Source organism: Macrotis lagotis, chromosome X (assembly GCF_037893015.1).
Source record: "Macrotis lagotis isolate mMagLag1 chromosome X, bilby.v1.9.chrom.fasta, whole genome shotgun sequence".
Lineage (NCBI taxonomy): Eukaryota > Metazoa > Chordata > Mammalia > Peramelemorphia > Peramelidae > Macrotis > Macrotis lagotis.
Genome location: NC_133666.1, coordinates 405,937,021 through 405,951,452, shown reverse-complemented (window position 1 = coordinate 405,951,452; position 14,432 = coordinate 405,937,021). Strand labels below are relative to the sequence as shown.

The following is a 14,432-nucleotide window of genomic DNA, read 5'->3' as shown; positions in this document are numbered from 1 at the left end:
AGTAAAGACTGACAGTGCTTTCCGTGGGGGTGGGGGGTGGGGGGGAGGGAACCAAGATTGGGGAGAAAATTGTAAAACTCAAATAATATCTTCAATAAAAATAAATTTAAAAAAAGAAATGTAGTAAACTGGGAAACAATCATTACAACTAATGTTTCTGACAAAGGACTCATTTCTAAAATATACAGAGAACTGTCAAATTTTTTTAAAAAGATTTATTCCCCAATTGACAAATGGTCAAAGGATGTGCAAAGACAATTTACAGATGAGGATATCAAAGCAATCCATAGTCATATGAAAAATTGCTCTAAATCATTACTTATTAGAAAAATGCAAATTAAAGTTTCTCTGCAGTACTACCTCACACTTCTCAGACTGACCAATATGACCAGAAAGGACAGTGATTGTTGTTGGAAGGGTTGTGGGAAATCTGGTACTCCTATTACATTGTTGGTGGAGCTGTGAACTCATCCAACCTTTCTGGAGAGCTATTTGGAACTTTGCCCAAAGGGCAAGAAAAACGTGCATACCCTTTGATCCAGCAATACTACTACTGGGTCTATATCCTGAAGAGATGATGAAAAAGGGTAAAAACATCACTTGTACAAAAATATTCATAGCAGCCCTGTTTGTGGTGGCAAAGAATTGGAAATTAAGTGAATGTCCTTCAATTGGGGAATGGCTTAGCAAACTGTGGCATATGTATATCATGGAAAACTTGTTCTATTAGAAACCAGGAGGGATGGGAATTCAGGGAAACCTGGAGGGATTTGCATAAACTGAGATGAGCAGAACCAGAAAAACACTATACCCTAACAGCAGCATGAGGGGAAATATCAACCTTGATGAACTCAACCTTGATGGACTCACTCATTCCCTCAGTGCAACAATCAGGGACAATTTGGGGCTGTCTGTGATGGAGAATACCATCTGTATCCAGAGAAACAACTGTGGAGTTTGAACGAAGTTCAAGGACTGTTACCTTTAATTTAGGGGAAAAAACTAATATCTTGTTGTCTGATCTTGCTGTCTCCTATACTTTATGTGTCTTACTTAAGGATATGATTTCTCTCCATCACATTCAATTTGGATCAATGTATACTATGGAAACAATGTAAAGACTGGCAAATTGCCTTCTGTGGTGGGGTGCAGAGGGAAAATTGCAAAATTCAAAATAAATAAAACATTTAAGTACAAAAAAATAGCTTCAGCAATAAGATAAGAAGAAAAAGAAATTGAAGGAATTAGAGTGGGACATGACTGAAACAACTCAGCAACATAAACAGAGGATGGTAGTGATTCATGCTGAATCTACCAACATATGAATCTTTCTATCCCCCATGAAGTCCTTAAAATTCTTGAAAGGGGTCCCCAATGGGGAAAACATTTTTTGATTAGTAGTGTGAAGAAAGAGCACTTAGCAAAGTATTTTTATTTCCCCTGAATTTTAATTTATATATTAGAGATAGATAGATAGATAGATAGATAGATAGATAGATAGATAGATAGATAGATAGAATATATAAATTATATATAAATTCTTATCCCTGGATATGGAATTGGGAATTGGATATGATGTTTTATAAATCCTTGCTTTCTTCTCTGGACAAAAGAAATCCAGGGTTTTTAAATCCACACTATTGGGTGCAAAAGGATGAACACTTCTTCATCCTATGATAAATGAATAAGTCACTCACAACACAATGTATATTGGATTTCAAACTCAAGTGATTTTTTAAAGAGAAGTATCACAGTAACCTCTGATATGAAATCACATCAATGGGGTTTGTGGAATGAGGGATGAATTTGAATTCAGAAGATCTGAATTCAAATTCACACTCTGACAGGTAGATTTTGATTTTTAGTAAGTCACTTCATGTTTCTGTACCTTATTTGTATAATGAGAGAATTGAACTACATGGTTTTCAATGTCCTTTCCAAATCTAATTCTTTGATCCTTTGAACTCAGAAGACATCTAGTCCAACCCAAACCTCAGAAAGAATGTCCTCAATACAAATTGAGTCAACAGACTTTTGCTGGGAGCCCTTCAGTGGCACTCTTGAATAGCTTAGTTGCAAGTTGTGTTAAATACAGAAGATTATCCTTCAGGCACAATAGAAGTGAAATAAATCCTTGATATGTGAACAGAAAAGGAATCTATTAATGCACAAATTATAATTAATACAAGAAGGGAAAATTAGGATTAATTTCAAAAAATTTGCATTTAGATATTACAATATGTAGTTTAAGACTATATGGTATTGTGAGCATTAATAAGATAATGCTTATTCCTACAGAATTTAGTGATTTCTATCTGGAAGTGGCATAGCATCAATTGTCACATACAAGCCTTCTTGTACTCTCAATTTATATGTTACATATGCAAAATAATGCATATCCCAGTTTTGTATAACCCAGTTATCTTGTAAACATGATCTCTAGGCTGTTAATCTTCTTTCCTGACTCTACAGACTCCTGCAGCTTAGAAAATCCTCAGTAGCTTTGACAAGAATTTTCTGTTGATTTTATCTTCTCTCCGCTCCCAGCTAGCACCCCTAAACCCTACAGAGCTCAATAAAACCAGCTTATCCTTCAAAGAAGCATAAATAATTTTTTTCTTTACATTTATCTTTTAAATTTCTTCACTTTTTTAACATTTATGATTTTTAATTTACATTTTGCCTCCATACATTCACATTTAAAAAAAATTTCAGAGTTAGAGTCGAGTAGGTAAGAGATGTTAGAATGTGGTTAAAATGGTTGGTTGTATGATATGGAGAATGAGAGACTGGGGCTGCAATGGAATTCAGAAAAAAAAGGAGAAAGAATATGAGAATAAGAAGTTAGAAAAAGATGTGTTTTATTTTTAGGAATCTTTCTTTTCTCTTTCCTTCTGGATTAGAAAATAGGTTATATAATCATAATAAATGTGCAGACATCCTATGTCTGATGACTAAGGTTAAGTGTCCTCTTCTTATAATATATGTTCACTTGAAACTTTATTTTCAGATGACTTGTCCAACATAGAACTGGTGAATCTTCTTACATTTTTCGCTGGATGGAGAAATATTTAGGTGGAACACTGTTTAGTAGTCAAGAATGGAATACTGGGTGGAGCCAAGATGGTGACAAGAGAGGATCATCTCTTAGGCTCTCTCTGATAAAACTTATAAACTAAGGACTCTAAGTTTTTGAGAGAAAGAACCCACAGAGGGACCCAGTGAGGCAGTTCTCCTACTCAAGGTAACCTGGAAAAGAGCAGAAAGGCTCTACTCCCCGGGTTTGGAGGGGCTGCCTGCCAGAAGGGTGGCCCGCCAGTGTGAAAGAACTTCAGCCTCCCAGAGGCAGCCCCAGGGTGCTGGGAGATATGGCTCACAGCAGCGGGGGGAGTTTCCTGACCCATGCCCCAGGGAGCACCAGGCACAACTTAGGGGAACAGCGGGGGCGCACCTGTGCCAAAGTGAGCAAGTGAAGCCCAGCCCCCAGGGCACACAGCGAGCAGCATGGCCAAGGCAGCCCAGATCCAGGAAACAGAAGCAAGTGGAGCTGGTAAGCAGGAGCCCCTAGGGCATGAGTGCACTGAGCCTAGGGAGGGAGCAGAGAGAGAGACTGCCAAGCTCTGTACTCTGTCCCTGGAGCAGAACTCTGGGGTTCTGACCATATTCAGATCCTGATTGCAGTCTAGACCCCCCCCTATAGAACAGCAGGGCCCCCCCACCTCAGCCCTGTGGCAGAGAGAAGCACTTATGGTCATTCGCAGACCAGGAGGGAGGACAGAGCCTCTCACACTGAGATTCTTGTAGGAGTGTCCCAAAAGCCCAGGAAGCACCCCAAAACCAGGCTCAGGCTGGGAAAATGAGCAAGCAGAGAAAAAAGAGGAACACCATTGAGAAATATTCTGCAAATGAGCCCAAGAAGGATCAAAATACTCAGTCTCAAGATGAGGAAGCACAAGCTCCTTCATCTAAAGACTCCAAGGAAAATAGAAATTGGGCTCAGTCTATGACAGAGTTCAAAAAAGACTTTGAAAATCAAATGAGAGAGTTGGAAGAAAAACTGGGAAAAGAAAGGAGAGAGAGATGCAAGAAAAACATGAAAATGAAGTCAGCAGCTTAGTCACAGAAATAAAAAAATGCTGAAGAAAATAGCATGCTATAAAACAGCTTAGGTCAAATGGATAAAACAGTTCAAAAAGTCATTGAGGAGAAGAATGCTTTAAAAAGCAGAATTGGCCAGATGGAAAAAAAGATAAGAAAGCTCTCTGAGGAAAACAAATCCTTTAGACAAAGAATAGAACTCAGGGAGATTGCTGAATTTAAGAGAAATCAGGACTCAATACTTCAAAACCAAAAGAATGAAAAATTAGAAGAAAATGTGAAACATCTCATTGAAAAAGCAACTGATATGGAAAACAGATTTATGAAAGATAATTTAAAAATTATTGGAATACCTGAAAGCCATGAGCAGGAAAAGAGCCTTAACATCATTTTCAAAGAATTACTACAGGAAAATTGCCCTGATATCCTAGAAACAGAGGGCAAAATAGAAATGGAGAGAATCTACCAATCTCCCCAAGAAAGGGATCCAAAAAAAACCAACCCCCAGGAATATTATAGCCAAGTTCCAGAACTCTCAAGTTAAAGAGAAAATATTACAAGCAGCCAGAAGGACACAATTCAAATACCATAGAGCTGCAATCAGGATCTCACAGGACTTAGCAGCAACTACATTGGAAGCTCGAAGGGCTTGGAATATAATATGCTGGAAGGCAAAGGAGCTTAGAATGCAACTGAGAATCAACTATCCAGAAAAACTGAATGTCCTCTTCCAGGGAAAAAAGATGGACTTTCAATGAACCAGGGGAATTTCAAATGTTCCTGTTGGAATGGCCAGAGCTGAACAGAAGGTTTGATCTTCAGATACAGGACTCAGGTGAAGCATGGAGATTGGAGGAGAAGGGGAAAATATGAGGGACTTAATGATGATGAACTGCATGTATTCCTGCATAGAAAAATGACACTGATAGTACTCATATGAACCTTCTCAGTTAATAGAGTAGGTAGAGGAAGCTTTTATAGTTGAAGCACAGGAGAAAGCTGAATTTGAAGATAAAATATGGTATTAAAATGGAGTCAATAGAAAAAAGGGAAATGTAATGGGAGAAAGAAAAAGGAGAGAGGAAATAGGCCAAGATATTTCATATAGTAAGATTTTTCTTTATTACAATGAGCTATTTCAATGATATGGAAGGGGAGAAGGCAAGGGGGGGGGGGGGATGAGGGAATCTTTGCTCTCATCAGAGGTGGCCAGGAGAGGAAACAGCATATATACTCAATGGGGTATAGACATCTGGAGTAAGAAAGAGAGGGGGGTGGCATAAGGGAAAGGGGTGGGGATGTGAATGATGGAGGAGAGGATGGACCATGTGGGGAGAGTGGTTAGATATAACACATTTTCATTTTTACTTCTTGCAATGGGCTGGGATTGGATGGCCTGTCCAGGACCATAGAGCCAGGTGGATGCTGGGCCTAAGAGGTGGTATGGGGGCTCAGGACCTCTTGGCCCCAGGACCAGGGATCTGTCTGCTGCGCCACTCAGCTTCCCTACAGCAGAGTCAGAGTAAAAGGAAAAAGAAAATATAGTACATGGTAGTGGAGAAATACAAAAGGAGGGAGTTGCGATCAGCAATGGCAACGTTGGAAAAATATGGAAGTAATTTTTGTGATGGACTTATCCTAAAGAATGTGATCCACCCGTGACAGAGTTGGTGGTGTTGGAACACAGACTGAAGCACATTTGTTATTATTATTATTATTTGGGGGGACAGGGCAAATGGGGCTGGGTGGCCTGCCTGGGGTGATCATTGGGTGTCTGAGGCTGGATTTGGTTCAGGTGCTCCTGGCTCAAGGGCCAGTGCTCTGTCTGCCACCCAGCTGCCCCTACTATGATTACTATTTGATTTTATTTTGGGTCTTTTTTTTCTTTTTTAGGTTTTTGCAGGGCAGTCAGGTTGGTGTGGCTTGCATGCCACACAGCTGGGTGATTGTTGGGTGTGCAGGGCTGGATTTGGGCTCAGGTGCTCCTGGCTCCAGGGATGGTGCTCTGTCTACTGCATCACCTGGCCATGCCTATAATTATTACTATTATTTTTTTAATTTTAATTTTTTTCTTTCCCCTTTACTTTATCACTCAAGCAAGTCTATATTTTTTGAGGGGAGGGGTATTTTGTTTACCCTTGAACAAGAATATTTTATAAATGTATAAAAAAGCATTATTTGTACAAAATGAGAATAAATAAATATTAAATAAGCAAAGATAAAAAAAAGGAATGTTAAAAAAAGAATGGAATACCATATTCTGTTAGCAGAGGATCATGCTAAAAATGATAGAATTTCACAGGTACATAAAATCAAGATAACTGAATAGCAGCAATGAATCCAACAAGGCATGCTTGAAAATGCTTCCAATCTTATATCCTGTTCTATGAGTATATATTCTAACCACATAGTTTCCTTGCAGTCACTTCATTCTACACTTCCTATAAACATTAGAACAGGGAAGATTGATGGGGTATAATTGAGAGGACATAGAGAATACTTCTCTAGCACTAGCAGAAATCATGCCACCTAGGAACTTTTCTTGAGTAACCAGAAGCTCACAAACCACCAAGGCATTTTTCAGTTTTTCACAAGTATGGTATCTTTGATACTGGCCTTAGGCAATGAAAAGAATTTTGAATTTAAAGTCATGTACTTGACTGAAACTGAGTTTCTCCTACTTACTAGCTGCATGAGCTTGCTTAAATCATTTAAAATCTCTGGGTCTCCATTTTCTCTTAAGTAAAATGAGGGCCTTACTTTCTTAAGTTTCTTTACATCTTGCCAAGTCTTCATCTAAAGCAGGGGTTGGTAACCTTTTTTCTGCCAAGGGCCAAAACTTAAAAATTATCCCACTATATTTTGTCCAATATTTAATTAATCCACCCCTAAAAAGCTCCTAGATTTATTGAATTTTGAGTCCTGCCTGTTGGTTGCCTTGGTAGTGCCAGACAGATGATTTCACTGCTGTTTCCTACCCCTGATCTAAAATATCGTTCATGTTCAATACTTCTTGACTCCTAAAGAGCCAAAAAATTATTTTAAGCCTTTATCATTTGTACTATTTGAAAAACCTAAACAGGTATTCGTAATCTGGGATCCATGAAACTAAATATAAACTTTAAGAAATTCATTAGTTTGGATGGGAGAAAACCAGAGATTTAATAAAATTTATTTCATTTACATTATATATTTTATTCTATGTGTCTAAAAGTATTATTTTGAGAAGAGAATCACAGGTTTCACTTGTTAGAAGGGTCTATTACCCCCAAATGGTTAAAAACTCCTTATTGGTCTCCCTGTTTCCTAACTCTTTCCTCTTTACTCCAAACTCCATCCAACTGTGAAATGAATACTCCTAATACAGAAGTGTCTGAATTTCAGTGAACCCCTCCATTGGCTAGGATAAATTACAAAGTTCCATCAATCAAGAAATATTTATTATGCACTCACTATGCTGGGCAAATTCTGAGGATACAAAGAAAAAAAACAAAACAAAATAATCCCTACCCTAAGACCTAAACAATCTAGCTTCCCTCAATGTGTTAAATCTCACCAACTTGAAAACTTGTCTGCCAACCCTTAACTCAACATGCTGTTTCTAATTTCTATTCATTGCACAGGTTGGAATATATTCGATTCTAACCTTGTGCTTCTTGGAATCCCTGGTTTCAATCAGATCTCAGCTCAAATGCTATTTCCCAAGTGAAGTCTTTACTGATCTACAGCACCCTACCCTCATCCCCAACCCTGTTGTTAGTGTTCTTTCCTTTTCTTATTGGTTTCCTAGAGTTTTCTTTCTCCACAAATATTTATGCACATGAATTAATTCCTTCTTAATAATGCAAGCTACTTGAGGTCAAGAATTGTTTCAATGTTGTCCTCTTTTTACTCCAGTCCTAGCATAGCCCCTTACACATAGTAGGCTGTATTAATGTTAACTCGAATTAAAAATTTCATGGAGGAATTGATAACTGAACTGACCTACAGAAGAAGGATTTGGAGGCCTGTTTATTAGTATTATAGCATATCTCTTTTATCCAAATTTCTAAAGCCAATATAAATAAGAATGTAATATTGCAATAGCATTTGAGTAGATTAGAACACAAGAAGCATATTAAGGATTTAATATTAGAATTGCTGCAGAACAATTTTAGAGGTTTGATTCTAGGATGTTGTTTGTGATTTTGCTAAACACATCAATTTAGCTGCAAAACTGTTAGATAACACAGCCTCAGACTCCTTGCTTGCACCTATGCAAGGTGTAACACACAGAAGGATTTGGTTCATATTGAGTCCTCACATTGAATAAATGAATAAATTAACATGATGAAAAAAGGCAGCACAATATAGAGGATAGACTTTGGGGACTAGGAGACAAGAAGATCTAAGTCTGGATCCTGTCTCACCCACTTAGAAGCTGTATTATTGTGAACTTTCTTCATCTCTAAAGTGAGGAATTGACCTGCTCACCTCCAAGGTCCTTAACATATAAGGGCCTCTTCTATCCTTTTGCTTATTGGTTACCAATGAGATGTCTTGTCTAGAAAGCTTTTTTCTTATCTTTCATCTAAGTAATGAACTTCCCACCTTGAATATCTATGCTCATGAGAATTTCTACCTTTTTCTTCATCAATAGAGACATAAGTACTTTAAAAATGACACATTTTGGGGGCAGCTAGGTGGCGTAATGGATAGAGCACCAGCCCTGGAGTCAGGAGATCCTGAGTTCAAATCCAACCTCAGATACATAATAATTATCTAGCTGTGTGGCCTTGGGCAAGTCACTTAACCCCATTGCCTTGCAAAAACCTAAAAAAAAATGACACATTTTTGAATATTTAATTATTTTAGATACATACCTTAAAGGTGTTTTTGCAGAGTGATAGTATTGTTTCCTCTTTGCCTGTTTTTATTTTTTTAATTTATTTTTCACCTTATTGTTTTGGCTAACGTTTTAAATACAGTATTGAATAATAGAAGTGATAATGGACATCATTGTTGCAACCTGGATCTCATGGAGAAGGCTTATTTTCATTAAACATAATGCTTGCTGATGGTTTTAGGTAGGTTCCACCTATTTTAAGAAAGGCTCAATTTATTTCTATGTTAACTAGTATTTTATTTGGAATAGGAATAGTCCAAAGGTCCAAGCTTTTTCTGCATCTAATGAGATAAACTTATGGTTTTTGTTGTTTTTGCTATTGATTTGGTCAATTATGCTGATAGTTTTCCTAATAATGAACTAGCTCTGCATTCCTGGTATAAATTTCATCTGTGTATGATTTTTTGATATGTTATTATAATCTCCTTGCAAGTATTTTATTCAAAACTTTTGTATCTATATTCATTAGTGAATTTGGCCTATAGTTTTACTTCTCTGTTTTTTCTTTTGCTACTTTAGATATAAAAGCCATATTTCTGTCATAAAAGGAATTCTTTATCTTTTTTTAAATGATTTATATGAGATTAACTGTTCTTTAATATTTCATAGAATTCACTTGTAAATCCATCTGTATCTGGGAATTTTTCTTACAGAGTACTTTAAAGGTTTATTAAATATCTTTTTCTAAGATAGAGTAATTTAATTATTCTATTTCTTCTGTTAATATGGACAATTTATATTTTTGGACACATCCATTTAATTAAGATTATTTTACTTGCATAAAATTGAGGGAAATGATTCTTCATTTCATCTTTGTTGTTGGTTTTTTGATACTGTGAATTTCATTTTCTTTTTAAAAGCAAATTAATAGATGATTTATACATCTTAATGTTTTTTAAACCACCTCCAATTTTTATTTATTAAGTTTAATTTAAATTTCAATTTTATTACTCTCTCCTTTGTTTTTTCAGATTCACATTTTGATATTTTATTGGAGATTTTTAATTTGTTCTTTTTCTAGCCTTTTTTTTAAAGTTAAGTTACTCTCTTATTGGGGTTGCTTAGGTGGCGTAGTGGATAAAGCACGGGCCTTGGAGTCAGGAGTACCTGGGTTCAAATCCGGTCTCAGACACTTAATAATTACCTAGTTGTGTGGCCTTGGGCAAGCCATTTAACCTCATCTGCCTTGCAAAAAACATAAAAAAAAAAAGTTATTCTCTTATTGCTCTTACTCAATATTAATGAAAACCTTTAGAAATATCAATTTTCCCTTAAACTATTGCTTTGGCTGCATTCCACAAATTTTGTTATGCTGTCTCAAAGTTGTCATTCTCTTTAATGAAATTATTGAATCTATGGTTCTTTTCTTTGATCTATTCATTCTGTAAAATTAGACCATTTAGCTTTCAATTAAGTTATCTATGTTTCCCCAATCTTTTATTGAATGTAATTTTTATGGTTTTATATGAAAGGTTGCATTTAATATCTCTACTTTTTAGCATGCTTTTATGGTTTTATGATCTAATACATATTTGATATTTTTGAAATTCCTAGTTCTAGCTGAGAAACAGATATACTCCTTTCTATTCCCATTAAATTTCTCCACAGCGCTATCATGTTTAACTTTTATAAAATTATTTTCAGGGGCAACTAGGTTGCACAGTGCTAGAGCCCTGGAGTCAGGAGGACCTGAGTGGAATTCCAGCTTCAGATACTTACTAATTACCTAGTGTGTGACTTAGGGCAAGTCACTTAACCCCCACTTGCTTAAATAAATAAGATTTAAAAAAATAAAATTATATTCATCTCCATAATTTTTTTCTTATTTACTTTATGGCTAGATATATTGAGCTCTGTGAAGAGAAAGTTGAAGTCTCTCAATCCTGTAACTAATTTAATTTTTTGCTGAAAAATGTGGATGCTTTGTTTTTTGGTGTATAAATATTTAGTATTGATATAACTTCATTGTCTATAGTGCCTTTTAAGACCTGCTTATCTCTTTTAATTAAATCTATTTTTATTCTTCATCAAAATCATGATTGCTACACCACCCTCTTTTACCTCAGGGAAACACAATAGATTCTGCTCCACCTCTTTAACTCTTTGAGTGCCTTTCTCAGTTTCAGATGTCTTTTTTAAAAACAGTATATTGTTGGATTCTGGTATTTAATCCATTCTGCCTTCTGCCTTTCTTGTATGGGTGAGTTCATCCCATTCACATTCACAGTTATGATTACTAAGTGTACATTTCCCTCCATTCTATTTTCTTCTGTAAGCCTTTTCTCTCTTTTTATTCTGTCCTTCCTCAAAAAATCAGTTTAGCTTCTGACCACTGCCTCCTTTAATCCATTTTCCCTTTTATCAGTTTGCTCTTTCCTTTATCTCTTTTCCTTCCTGTTTCACTATTGGGTAAGATTGATTTCTGTAACAAATTGAGTGTATATCTATTTTTTTTCTTTGAAACAATTCTGATAAAAGTGAGGTTCAAGCATTGCCTGCTCCTCCTAAAATTTTTTGCTCCACTGTAAAAGCTCTTCCTAATGTACCTCTCTCATGGGAGAAAATTTTCTCTTATCTTTCTCTCCTTTCCCCCTTTGCCCTTGTCCTCTGTCTCCCTCACTCATTTTCTATTTTTAGGTCATTCCAACATAAAATCTACTCACTGGTATGTCTTCTGTCTATGTAAAGCCCTTCTAAACTGCAGTAATAATGAAAAACTTTTATATGTATCATCTCTCCAGATAGGAATATAAATAATTAAACTTTTTGAGTCCCTTATGATTCTCTTCTATGTTTACCTTCTCATTCTTCTCTCATATCTTGTATTTGAAAATCAAGTTTTCTATTTAACTCTGGTCTTTTCATTAGGACTCTTTGAAGTCCTTTATTTCATTAAATATCCTTTTTTTTTGCCTTAAAAAGTTTAACTCTGTTGGGTTATTCTTGGTTGTAATCCTAGTTCATTTGCCTTCTAGAATATCATACTCCAATTTCTCCACTCCTTTAACAAGGTAGCTGCTACATCTTATGAGACCTGATTATGACTCCACATTTTTAAATGGGTTCTTTCTGACTGCTTGGAGTATTTTCCCTCTTACCTGGGAGTTCTGGATTCTGGCTATAATATTCCCAAAAGTTTTCATTTTGAGATTTTTCTTCAGGAGATGATTGGTAAATTCTTTCAATTCTTATTTTATCCTCCACATCTCAGATATTGGGGAAATTTTCCCTTTATAATTTCTTGAGATGAAATATCTAGGCTCCTTCTTTGATCCTGGCTTTCAGGCAGTTCAATAATTATTTAATAATCTTTTCTTGGTCAGTTGTTTTTTCTGATTATATTTCACATTTGCTTTTCTTTTTTATTATTTTTGACTTTGTTTTATTGTTTCTTGATGTCTCATGAAATCATTAGTTTACACTTGTCCAATTCTAACTTTTAAGGAATTTTCTTCATTTTTCTTTTAGCAAGCTTTTGTGACTCTTCTATTTTTCCAGTTCTGCTTTTTAAGGAATTATTTTCATCTTTAAAGTTGCATTCATCTTCTAATATTTGGCCAATTTTGTTCATTAAGTTGTTATTTTCTTTTATATTTTTTGTGCCTCTTTTACCAAGTTTCATCTGTTTATAATTTTCTTCCATTGGTCTTATTTCTTTTTCCCAGTTTTATCTTTTACCTCTTTAAAAGTATATTATTCATTTTGAACTTAAATTTGTAAAGATTAGAAAAAGAACATTTCCATGTACACAACATGAAATAAAAAGGGAATTCAAAATAAAACCATAAATTTCCATTTCATAGTTTACTTAAAAAACAATAACTGTGTAATAAGTGCTACACATTATTTTTGAAACTACCCTGTTTTTCTGTACTACCATTTAAGTTTCTATACTTTCTTTTAAGTTCTCTCTTGAGAGCTTTTAATGTTTTCCCCCATCTCCTCCACTCCACCGTAGAGGAAGCTACTATCATTAGATACAAGTATATGTGTGTGCAAATGTGTAAAAATATGTCAAACCATACTATACATATCTTTACCAGATCTTTCTCTGAATATATAGTATCTTCCTTCATAAGTCCTTTGTAACTGTTTCAAGTATTTCAAAATGAATTAGTCTTACAAATTTGTTCTTAGAACAATATTACTATTACTCTAACACTCTGATTTTTAAATTCTTTTAGGTCTTCCAGGAATTCTTCCTGGACTTGTGTCTAATTTACATTTTTCTTTGAACCTTTGCTTGTAGCTAGTTTGACTTTATGTTCTTTTTCTAAGTTTGTATCTTGATCTTTCCTGTCATAGCAACTTTTTATGGTCAAATTCCCTTTTTTTTGTCATCTGCTTATTTTTTCAGTCTATTTATTTTTAACTTTATAATAAATTTTGGGCTCTGTTTCCTAAGTGAGTTGGGGAACACTTTTTCTCAGACTTTTTCTCCTTGCCATTTCAGAGCTAGTTCAAAGCATTTGGAAGTTTGGCATACTTCCAAAGTATTATGATCTATGAAGATGTGAGGTCATTTTTTAACATAAAAGGACCCCTGCTCCCTTGGGACCAAAAATGATACTGCCCCATAGTGTAATACCTTTATTATATTTACTTGTAATACAAACTGGTCTTGTGGTTTAAAATAATAAATTTATCTCCCCAAAAATTTTATTAATGATATGGAAGTATCTTTGAATCTGGAAGTGTCTTTGACTTCCAGAATGAAATAATGACATATCAAAACTATACTTTCAATGAATATATATATGAATCTGCCAGGGATACTAAACTTGATTCTTTACTGATATTCATTAAAGTTTTAATAAACATATATTAATTAACAGTAGTAAATAATGACTATGATTACTTATAATATTACATTGATTGAAAAGTAAATCATTATTGATTAGAGAAATTCTAATTAAAGCAACCTTCAAATAGCATTTGATGTCTATCAGATTAGCTAAAATGGTTGAAGGGCAAAGTAAAAATATGTTGGGGGCATATTGAAAAATTGTGACATTAATTCATTGTTGGTGGAATTATGAACTTATCCAACCATTCAGAGAAATCTGGAATTATGACTAAACAGTTATTAAACTGCTTATATTCTTTTATCCTGCAATTCCACTACAAAGCCTATTTCCAAAGCTGATTAAGGAAAAAGGAAAACGATTTATATGTTTAAAAATCTTTATAGCAGCTCTCTTTGTAATGGCAAAGAACTGGAAATTGCAGGGATATCCATCAATTGAGGAATGGCTAAAAATGTTGTGGTATATGATTGTGATGGAATAACACTGTCCTATAAGAAATGATGAGAGTGATGATCTTAGAAAAACATGACTAGATTTGCATGAAACAATGAAGAGTGAAATGAGCTGAACCAAGAGAACAACTTTGAGTAATTAAATCATTTTTACTATTACAAATAACCAAATTAACTACAAGAACATGT

General features: G+C 35.0%; 1 long non-coding RNA gene across 1 annotated transcript in view; it reads right to left on the bottom strand.

The window, feature by feature from the left end:
* Positions 1-14,432, bottom strand: part of LOC141502384 (uncharacterized) — a 178,214-nt gene that overhangs the window by 158,907 nt on the left and 4,875 nt on the right. The gene's annotated exons all lie outside the window — the stretch shown is intronic.